Below are 12,006 nucleotides of genomic sequence, written 5' to 3'. Positions count from 1 at the left end.
CTCCCTTGGATCATTTGGGACTTTCGAATTGGAAAGAATTCTGACCCCCGGATTTTCTCATAGATAAATGTACGAAACAAATCCAATAAGAAAAAAAAAAACTGAATTTTTACTCCTCGCGTCCAGGATTCCGTCCTGGGTCATTAGATAAGAATCCAAAGATAAAGAGTGAAACAAAGAATATCACTACTGTATAAACAAAAAGTTTGAGAGTAAGCATTACATAATCTCCAAGATTTTTTTTTAAGGAATAGATTACCAGTTTTTCCTTACCACACGGATCCACTAGGATGGTTTTTTTTTATACCTAAAAATGCAAAAAAGAATTCTTGAAAAAAATTGCAAGAATTCTTTTATAATAAGCACTCTTATCAATAGCAAAAATAGGGTTAGGTGGTTAGGTATTGTGTAGGTACCTTTAGGTACCTGCTCAACCTAGGTGCAGGGGAGTAGAAAGGCTGATCCAAATTTATTGCTGTAGCTACCCATTCAATGTAGAAGAATTTAAATTTTAGAATCGAAGGTTCATAATATAAAAATATAAAACTTCTCGGCTTTTACCCATTTTAAAATTTTTTTGGAATGAACACATCATTCAATTTGGCATACAGAGTACTAAAGATTTCATCGAAAACTTACAGCAGCTTGCCAAACAAAGGCTAATAGAAAAAAGAATAGAGGTATAACAGGCATAATATCCACGATTGGATTGAAAATAGCATAAGCTTCGGGTAATTTGGCAAAGAAAAAACTAGTAGGATAAAGAACAGAATTAAAACAGATACAGGTTAAACTAAGTATATTAGGCATAACAAGCATTTCATTCTTGTAGAGTAAATAATTGGATTTTTCTTGAGTTATTTTTTTAAGGGAAAGAAGGAAAAGGCAGATTCAAAATCTTTTTTCTTCGGACTTTCCCAAACACAAAATACCTCCTTGTATTCGCACTCTCAAATGAGAGTGGAATAAATTCGACTTTCATATAATATCTTAATAGAATTCCATGTAATGATCAATGCATTTTTTTGATTCTATATTATCCGCATGTGTAGAATACTAGCAAGAGAATATCCCTCCTTTTTTATGTAATTGAAATGGTATTGACGAATAACAAATAAACATACTAGTGTTTATTAGTGTCGCATAAAACCCGAAATGGGGCGTGGCCAAGTGGTAAGGCAGCGGGTTTTGGTCCCGTTACTCGGAGGTTCGAATCCTTCCGTCCCAGATTGTTTCTGATGAAACAAACGGTGAAATCATATAGTATTCCGTACGAGACAAAAGTTTATTAAAGAGAATAATGATATCTTATTCTTTCTCAGAAAACATAATAAAGTCTTAAGTCCAGTCAAATTGACTATCTTTATTTTCATGAAAAAATGGGATCTATCAAGCACATTCAGGATATGCCTCTACTATAAAATCACTTAGTCATATTTTTTTCTTCCTTTTGGTATTCGAGTTGAAGAAGTACGAGAATTCTATAACTACCAAAAACTTTCAATCTTTTCATTGGAATAGTTTATTTAGTTATTATAGTTAATTGTTTTTGGTACTGAAAAAATATATTACTACTAGAATTCTAATTCTAGTAATTAAATTAATTAAACTTTTTTGGAGGTTGATAGTTTATTTATTGAGGAAGAGTCAATCCTTCTTTTCTCACTTCAAGATTGATCATCTCGAGCCATCCGTTGAGGGTGGAAATTTAAGAATAAATAAGTTTTAAGCAAACTTGTTTAGTCGTCTTTTTCAAACTATGTTTCATTCATATGATAGAATTTTAATATGGGTTTAAATAAATTGGATCTTGGCGGAGGCTTCCCGGATAAATACTTACTTTCTTTTATCCATATTGCTCCATAGATAGCAAGTTTTAATTAGTATAAAAAAACTAAACCAATGACTATTCATGATTCCATCCATATTGGATCAATTCTCTATACCACTTTGCAATGAAAAGAGGAATGTTTGTTATGGTAAAACTTCGTTTAAAACGATGTGGTAGAAAGCAACGTGCGACTTGAAGGACATGATCGATTGTGGATTTTGCTATCCATCATTTTCCATAGTAATGAAAATGCTCTTGGCTCGACATAGCCTGTTCTATTCGTTCCGAACCAAATTTGCGCTGGGTTTAAGTAACATAGTACACGATGGAGCTCGAGAGGACAGAATTTTTTTTATCAAGGGAAAGAATCTAGGGTTAGTGAAAACTAATAAATTAGGCCAACTTTGTCAGTCTATCCTTAATATAGAAATAAATCGAAAGGTTAAAATAAGAAGAAAGTCCAATAAAAGTATATCAGAATCAATCCCTCTTATTAGATTTCTATAGAAGAGATAAATGCTTTATCGAAGGAAATAAGAAAAAAGGGTATGTTGCTACTCTTTTGAAAGAAAAAAATAGGAATTCCCGAAGTAATGTCTAAACCCAAGGATTTCACAAATCAAAGATAAAGGATTCCAGAACAAGTAAACACAATTTTCAATTGTCTCAACAACAGAGTTGGATTAGAATAAGGAATAAAAGTCAATTCGTTCGAAATGAGACAAAGAAAAGAGTTTAAAGACGACTCAAAAATTTTGGAAGGATTTTGCCTTCGAAGTTTGTCAGGCAAAATTAGCCCACTTGAGTCATGAGTATAAATGAAATTTGTTTTTTCTGTAAGGAAATTAATGCACGTCATAGTCTAATTTCTATTATTATCGACAGAAATTCGAATCATTTTCTCGAGCCGTATGAGGAGAAAACCTCATATACGTTTCTAGGGGGGGGCGTTGTTTATCTACATCTATCCCAATAAGCTGTCTATCGAATCGTTGCAATTGATGTTCGATCTCGAAGAGAAGGAAGAGATCTTCAAAAAGTAGGTTTTTATGATCCGATAAAGAATCAAACTTGTTTAAATGTTCCAGCTATTCTCTATTTCCTTGAAAAGGGTGCTCAACCAACAAGAACTGTTTATGATATTTTAAGGAAGGCAGAATTCTTTAAAGAAAAAGAAAGAACTTTGAGTTAATTGAAGAACTAAATGAATCAAAAAATAGGATAGGAGAAGATTATTAGTATTCCTAGTTGTCTAATTATTTAGACACAATTTACCTCTTTTTTAATCCTATTTGGATTTATATTATATCGTGCCAATCCAACATAAGCCCCTATTTTATTTACTTTTTCTATCTAATTTGTTTTCTTACCATTGTATTTCCATTGACAAAGGTCTATTGAACAAATAGAATTTGTAGATAGATGGGTCTCTTTATCCTCACTCCATATTCAATTTTTCCGCCTACACTTCGCTCAAATGATAAGGGTGTTCCTCTTGCATGTATTCTCATACAATATAATATATATTTTTTATAATATATATTTTTTGTTAATAAAAATCGCTAAAAATAAGGAGAATTTGGCCATCGTGATTAGGGTCGCTCTTTTTTTAACTTTACTTTAGTGGAATTTCACCGGACCTGTTCGTTTTGGCATTTGAGTGTTTTTCATGGTCGATAAAAAAAATCTTTTGATGTCTTGCTAGTTCAATGTTTTGACAGAAGCGCGCGGTGTAATTCCATTGATTTTTGGATTTCGATCGTATCTAAGATCCTTTTTTTATCTGGGTTGCTAACTCAATGGTAGAGTACTCGGCTTTTAAGTGCGACTATGATCTTTTACACATTTGGATGAAACAACAAATTCGTCCAGACTCTTGGTAGAGTCTAGAAGACCACGACTGATCCTCAAAGGTAATGAATGGAAAAAATAGCATGTCGTAATAAAATCAATCTTTTTTGAATGGAATCCAAAATTACGATTTTCTGGGTCTAATGAATAAATGGATAGAGCCTGGCTCCAATTCTGGTAAAATAAAAAGCAACGAGCTGAACTTCCTAATTGGAATGATTCCCCGCTCTAATTAGACGTTAAAAATAGATTAGTGCCGGATGCGGGGAAAGGTTGGGTTTTCCTATGAGTGGACCCTTTATTTTTTCTTTTTTTTTTTAGAAATCCTAATTATTCTTGATTATGGATTGAATAAGGGATGTTATGGATTGAATGTGTAAAAGAAGCAGTATATTGATAAAGAGGCTGTATTCCAAAGTCAAAAGAGCGATTGGCCTGCAAAAATAAAAAACTTGTTCTGTTCTTTTTTTTTAATTAGAACAAACATAAACTAATTGGGTAGAAAAGGAGCAGAAAAAGATCTGTGGATTAGACTCCCTTTCTTTCCAGGGTTTGTATTAAAAATGCAACACCCTGTTCTGACCATATTGCACTATGTATCATCATTCGATAAACCGAGAAATGCTTCTTCTCTCTGATTCAAGTAGAAATACAAATGGAAAAATTCGAAGGGTATTCAGAAAAACATAAATCTCGTCAACAATACTTTGTCTACCCACTTCTCTTTCAGGAATATATTTATGCATTTGCCCACCATTATGGATTAAATGGTTCTGAACCTGTGGAAATAGTTGTTAGTTGTAATAACAAGAAATTTAGTTCACTACTTGTGAAACGTTTAATTATTCGAATGTATCAGCAGAATTTTTTGGATAACTCGGTTAATCATCCTAACCAAGATCGATTATTGGATTACAAAAATTATTTTTATTCTGAGTTTTATTCTCAGATTCTATCTGAAGGGTTTGCGATCGTTGTGGAAATCCCATTCTCGCTACGGGAATTTTTTTGTCTGAAAGAAAAAGAAATACCAAAGTTTCAGAATTTACGCTCTATTCATTCAATATTTCCCTTTTTAGAAGACAAATTTTTGCATTTGGATTATCTATCACATATAGAAATACCCTATCCTATCCATTTGGAAATCCTGGTTCAACTCCTTCAATACCGTATCCAAGATGTTCCATCTTTGCATTTATTGCGATTCTTTCTCAACTATTATTCGAATTGGAATAGTTTTATTACTTCAATGAAATCCATTTTTTTTTTTCAAAAAGAAAATAAAAGACTATTTCAATTCCTATATAACTCTTATGTATCAGAATATGAATTTTTTTTGTTGTTTCTTCGTAAACAATCTTCTTGCTTACCATTAGCATCTTCTGGAACTTTTCTGGAACGAATCCACTTTTCTAGGAAGATGGAACATTTTGGGATAATGTACCCTGGTTTTTCTCGGAAAACCCTATGGTTCTTTATGGATCCTCTTATGCATTATGTTCGATATCAAGGAAAGGCAATTCTTGCATCAAAAGGCACTTTTTTTTTGAAGAAGAAATGGAAATGCTACCTTATCAATTTCTGGCAATATTATTTCTGTTTTTGGACTCAGCCGCGAAGAATCCATATAAACCAATTAGCAAACTCTTGCTTCGATTTTATGGGGTACCTTTCAAGTGTACAAAAAAGTTCTTTGTTAGTAAGGAATCAAATGCTGGAGAATTCATTTCTAATAGATACTCGAATGAAAAAATTCGATACCATAGTCCCCGCTACTCTCCTCATAGGATACTTATCAAAAGCTCAATTTTGTACTGGATCGGGGCATCCTATTAGTAAACCCATTTGGACAGATTTATCAGATTGGGATATTCTTGATCGATTTGGTCGGATATGTAGAAATCTTTTTCATTATCATAGTGGATCTTCGAAAAAACGGACTTTGTATCGACTAAAGTATATACTTCGACTTTCATGTGCTAGAACTTTAGCTCGTAAACATAAAAGCACGGTACGAACTTTTATGCAACGATTGGGTTCGGCATTTTTAGAAGAATTTTTTATGGAAGAAGAGCAAGTTTTTTCTTTGATGTTCACCAAAACAACTCTTTTTTCTTTCTGTGGATCACACACTGAGCGTATTTGGTATTTGGATATTATACGTATCAATGACCTGGTCAACCCTCTTAATTAATCATTAGACGAAATTAAGAAACAGGAAAGGGTTGATAAATGATCAAGAAAAAACTTTTCTATTTTTCATTCTGAAATGTTCTTTTTATTATAATAAAGAGTAGGTGAATCAACTTACTAATTAAAAAAATTAGTAGAACTTCCTCTTTGGAATAGAAATTGGCTATTTCTACATAGGGAAAGTCGTGTGCAATGAAAAATGCAAGCACGATTTGGGGAGGGATTTTTCTCTATTGTAACAAGGAAGAATTATCTACTCCATCCGACTAGTTCCGGGTTCGAGTCCCGGGCAACCCATATAGAAAAGACCCATCAAAGTTTTTCACTTTGACTCACTTCATTTACAAATACAAAATTATTGGTTTGGTTAATTTAGTTATATGGATAGCTAATCTTTGGGCTGACTTGGTTGACATTGGTATATAGTCTATGTTATACTGTTAAATAACAAGCCTTCTATTATCTATATTCTAGTTAATACGTGTGCTTGGGAGTCCTTGCAATTTGAATAAACCAAGATCTTACCATGACTGCAATTTTAGAGAGACGCGAAAGTACAAGCCTGTGGGGTCGCTTCTGCAACTGGATAACTAGCACTGAAAATCGTCTTTACATCGGATGGTTCGGTGTTTTGATGATCCCTACCTTATTGACCGCAACTTCTGTATTTATTATCGCCTTCATCGCTGCCCCTCCAGTAGATATTGATGGTATTCGTGAGCCTGTTTCTGGTTCTTTACTTTATGGAAACAATATTATCTCTGGTGCTATTATCCCTACTTCTGCGGCGATCGGATTGCACTTTTACCCAATTTGGGAAGCTGCATCTGTTGATGAGTGGTTATACAATGGTGGTCCTTATGAGCTAATTGTTCTACACTTCTTACTTGGTGTAGCTTGTTATATGGGTCGTGAGTGGGAACTTAGTTTCCGTCTGGGTATGCGTCCTTGGATTGCTGTTGCATATTCAGCTCCTGTTGCAGCTGCTACTGCTGTTTTCTTGATTTACCCTATTGGTCAAGGAAGCTTTTCTGATGGTATGCCTTTAGGAATCTCTGGTACTTTCAACTTTATGATTGTATTCCAGGCAGAGCACAACATCCTTATGCATCCATTCCACATGTTAGGTGTAGCTGGTGTATTCGGCGGTTCCCTATTCAGTGCTATGCATGGTTCCTTGGTAACCTCTAGTTTGATCAGGGAAACTACTGAAAATGAATCCGCTAATGAGGGTTACAAATTTGGTCAAGAGGAAGAAACTTATAATATTGTGGCTGCTCATGGTTATTTTGGCCGATTAATCTTCCAATATGCTAGTTTCAACAACTCTCGTTCTTTACACTTCTTCTTGGCTGCTTGGCCTGTAGTAGGAATCTGGTTCACTGCTTTAGGTATTAGTACTATGGCTTTCAACCTAAATGGTTTCAATTTCAACCAATCTGTAGTTGATAGTCAAGGTCGCGTTATTAATACTTGGGCTGATATCATCAACCGTGCTAACCTTGGTATGGAAGTAATGCACGAACGTAATGCTCACAACTTCCCTCTAGACTTAGCTGCTGTTGAAGTTCCATCTATTAATGGATAAGGTTTTTCTGCTAACATATAAGAATTTTTGAAGACAGAAATACCCAATATCTTGTTCTAGCAAGATATTGGGTATTTCTGTCTTTATTTTGAATCTTTTTTTCTTCTTAATCTTTCTATTCAGAATTCAGTTAACGACGAGATTTAGTATCCTTTCTTGCATTTTCATAACTCGTGAAATGCCGAGTAGGCACGAATTCCCCCAATTTGCGACCTACCATAGGATTTGTTATGTAAATAGGTATATGTTCCTTTCCATTATGAATCGCGATTGTATGGCCAACCATTGTGGGTAGAATGCTAGATGCCCGGGACCACGTTACTATTGTTTCTTTCTCCTCCTTCATATTGACCTTTTCTATCTTTGCCAATAAATGATGAGCTACAAAAGGATTCGTTTTTTTTCGTGTCACAGCTGATTACTCCTTTTTTCCTTTTTAAAGAGTGGCATTCTATGTCCAATATCTCGATCGAAGTACGGAGGTCAGAATAAATAGAATAATGATCAATGGAAAAAAGAAAAAAATCCTTTAGCTGGATAAGGGGCGGATGTAGCCAAGTGGATCAAGGCAGTGGATTGTGAATCCACCATGCGCGGGTTCAATTCCCGTCGTTCGCCCATCGCATTATTGCAAATTCCAAAAATGCAATTTTCCATATTCCTAGTTACGTATTTACTTACGGCGACGAAGAATAAAACTATCGCTATATTTTTTCCTTTTCCTAGTTCTTCTTCCAAGCGCAGGATAACCCCAAGGGGTTGTGGGTTTTTTTCTACCAATGGGAGCTTTCCCTTCACCGCCCCCATGGGGGTGGTCCACAGGGTTCATAACTACCCCTCTTACTACGGGGCGTTTACCTAGCCAACACTTAGATCCGGCTCTACCCAAACTTTTTTGGTTCACCCCAACATTACCCACTTGTCCGACTGTTGCTAAGCAGTTTTGGGATACTAAACGGACCTCCCCAGATGGTAATCTTAAAGTGGCCGATTTACCCTCTTTTGCAATGAGTTTCGCTACAGCACCTGCTGCTCTAGCTAATTGCCCACCCCTTCCACGTGTGATTTCTATGTTATGCATGGCCGTGCCTAAGGGCATATCGGTTGAAGTAGATTCTTCTTTTCTCTCAAAAAACCCCTTCCCAAACTGTACAAGCTTCTTCCAAAGCATACGGCTTTCTAGATGTATATGACGATCTCTAGACAGATGGATCTTATATGAATCATATGATGAAGTACCACATGAGTGGATATATAGGAAAGGAATCCAAATCTGCCGAATCGCTCATGTTATGATCTTCTACATCCTAGGTCTCTGCGTTCCGTCATCTGGCTTATGTTCTTCATGTAGCATTCAGATCGAATGACTCTATGAAATTACGTCGATACTTCCACATATTATGGGTAACGTAGGAGACATCCCTATTTTCCCCCGGGGGTCTTAATTACCACTGCTTAGCTTTCAATTTGCCTCTGACCATCAAATTAAATGTGAATAACCCGTCCTCCTCTCTTTGAAACAAGGGGCGCTTCCGGTTCTGTGCGTGCTTCAAACAATTTTGTCTTCTCCATATTACCATATCTCTAGAGCCAATAATTTTCTATGAGGAACTACTGAACTCAATCACTTGCTGCCGTTACTCAACAGTTTTCTGTTGAGGTCTATCCCGTAGAGGTAGTCAAATTGGATCAGTGATCGATTTCTAGGTTTCGTCGTAAACCTAATTGGTTACTTCCAATTACGTAAATCAATAGTTCAAACCGCACTCAAAGGTAGGGCATTTCCCATTGATATAGGAACTTTTGTACCAGAAACAATAGTATCTCCAATTATAGCCCCTCTGGGATGTAAAATATATCTCTTCTCACCATCCCCATAGTGTATGAGACAAATGTATGCATTTCGATTAGGGTCGTATTCTATGGTTACGATTCTACCAGATATGTCTTTTTGATTCCGTCGAAAATCTATTTTACGGTATAGGCGCTTATGACCTCCCCCTCTATGCCTTGCGGTAATGATTCCTCTGGAATTACGACCTTTACCACAACGGTGCCGTCCATGGATCAAATTATTTCGTGGATTGGATTTCACTTGCCTGTCTACGGTTCCCTTGCGTGTGCTCGGGATAGGTGTTTTGTATAAATGTTTCGCCGTATTATTAAGTATTCTCCTTTAGTTTTTTTCTCTATCTAGAAGTGGAATAGAATAACCCGGTTGAAGGGTAATGATCATACGTCTGTAATGCATTGTATGGCCCAGAATAGGTCCTATTCTTCTACCTTTTCCAGGTAGTCGATGGCTATTCACAGCTACCACCTTAACACCAAAGAAGAGTTCGACCCAATGCTTTATTTCTGTCTTAGTGAATCCCGATTCGACATTAAAAGTATATTGATTCTTTCCCAATAAACGAAGACTTTTTTCTGTAAATACTGCGTATTTGATTCCATCCATAAATCGACTTTCCCTCCTATGCTCTGAGTTCCAGTATCGATAAGAATTCGAGTTCTTATTGTTCTTATGTTATGGTATGAATATACCATACCAATTCGTTATGTATGGATGATGGATGAGATTCCATGGATAGAGAGCCAGTTCCAATAGACTTATGGAATGTTCCCGTTCGTGTGCATCCAGCAGGAATTGAACCCGCAAATTTACCAATTATGAGTTGGGCGCTTTAACCATTCAGCCATGGATGCTTAACAGGGATCATCGTACATCGTAAATAACCAATTTTCATATAGAAAGACATATCATAGAAAAATGAAATCGAAAATATTCCGAGATGGCAAATATTCGGAGATGACTATGAAAACACCTCTCTGGATCCTCGAATTGAAAGAGAGATTGAGAGGGATCAAGAATCCTAATTCTCGCTATTTGGAATGGATCCAATTCTATTGAGTCTGACTCATAGTGATCATTTCTCTTTAGCAAAGAATGACCTTGGTTATCAAAGGATTGAACAACCGGGATCCATTTACTTATGATACCTAGTTGGCATTGATAACAAGGATCTAATGAATTATGAGTTTAATAGATCCTCTTTAGCAGAAAGACGTATATTCCTTGCTCATTATCAGACAATCACTTATTCCCAAACCTCGTGTGGGACTAATCGTTTTCATTTACCATCTCATGGAAAACCCTTTTCGTTCCGCTTAGCCCTATCGGGTATTTTAGTGATAGGTTCTGTAGGAACTGGACGATCCTATTTGGTCAAATACCTAACGAAAAATTACGATTTTCCTTTCATTAAGGTACGAGGGCTTCTTATTCCACAAGAACGAAAGCACCTTTTCATTCTTTCATATACTAGGGGTTTTTACTTGGAAAAGACAATGTTCCATACTAAAGGATTCGGGTCCATAACCACGAGTTCCAGTGCACTAGATCTTGTAGCACTTAGCAACGAAGCCCTATCCATTAGTATTCCACATAAGAAATCCATTCTAGAAAAAAATACAATTAGATTAGCTCTTCATAGACAAACTTGGGGTTTGCGAGCCAAGGTAAGATCGGCTCGGGATCATGGGACCCTTTTCTATCAGATAGGAGGGGCTCTTGTACAAAATAGACTTACTAAGTAATAACCCCATAGAATCTATCTATATAAAGATAAAGAGGCAATCGTGTCAGGAAGCGGGTTTTTCTTTGGCCAAAAGGTACTTCGAACTTGGAACGAGCATGAAGAGATTAACGAGACTTCTTTCTCTTTTGAGTTTTTCTGGCGGACCTGCCGCGCAAGATCTTTGGTCTTCCCCTGGAACCGATGAAAAAAAGTGGATCGCTTCTTATGTACTCGCTCAGAATGATTCTTCTCTATCTATAGTTCATGGCCTATTAGAAGTAGAAGGTGCTCTGGTGCAATCCTTACCGACAGAAAAAGATTGCAGTCAGGTTGATAATAGTCGAGTGACATTACTTCGTCGGTCCGAACTAAGGAATCTGTTAGAAATGTTTTGAAATGGATATTGTTCTCTCTTTGATCAGGGATTGCTATATGAAAAGAAGTGGAGTTTGAAAAAGGGAACGGAATGCTCAAACCGGAACTGCTAGAGGAACGAATTTTCAATAGCATAACTTGGGCTCCTAGAATATGGCGCCCTTGGGACAATCTATTTGATTGCAGGGTTTTGTTCCGAAGCAAAGATATCCGCGGAGGCCGGTTCGTTCGTCCTATTCTGATATTCAGGACCAAGAGGTACTGGATTCTCTTTCGGATAGGCCCTGAAAGGAGAAGAAAGGCTGAAATGCCAACGGACCTCTGTCTATTCTCTAATTCACCCGATCCGATAGTACCCGTTTTTGGAACGTCCAGTGCCAAAGTCACTGAATGGGTAAGTCACCAATCCAATCCCTTTGACAAATCGGATGTCATATTAGATATCATATTCTATATATATAGAAATATCATAGATAGAATAGACATATAGAATTTTTGGTCGGCAAATTCGAAGGAATCATTGAGTGAAAAAGGAGCAAAGAATGACAAAAGACGAGACTCTACTAGTCTTCACTCTTGTGGTTTCCTCT

This window comes from Triticum urartu, unplaced genomic scaffold, assembly GCF_056163025.1.
Source record: "Triticum urartu cultivar PI428250 unplaced genomic scaffold, HENAU_Tu73 scaffold2, whole genome shotgun sequence".
In the NCBI taxonomy this organism is placed as follows: Eukaryota; Viridiplantae; Streptophyta; class Magnoliopsida; order Poales; family Poaceae; genus Triticum; species Triticum urartu.
The sequence above is the reverse complement of the archived record's forward strand: the minus strand, read 5'-3'. Positions refer to the sequence as shown.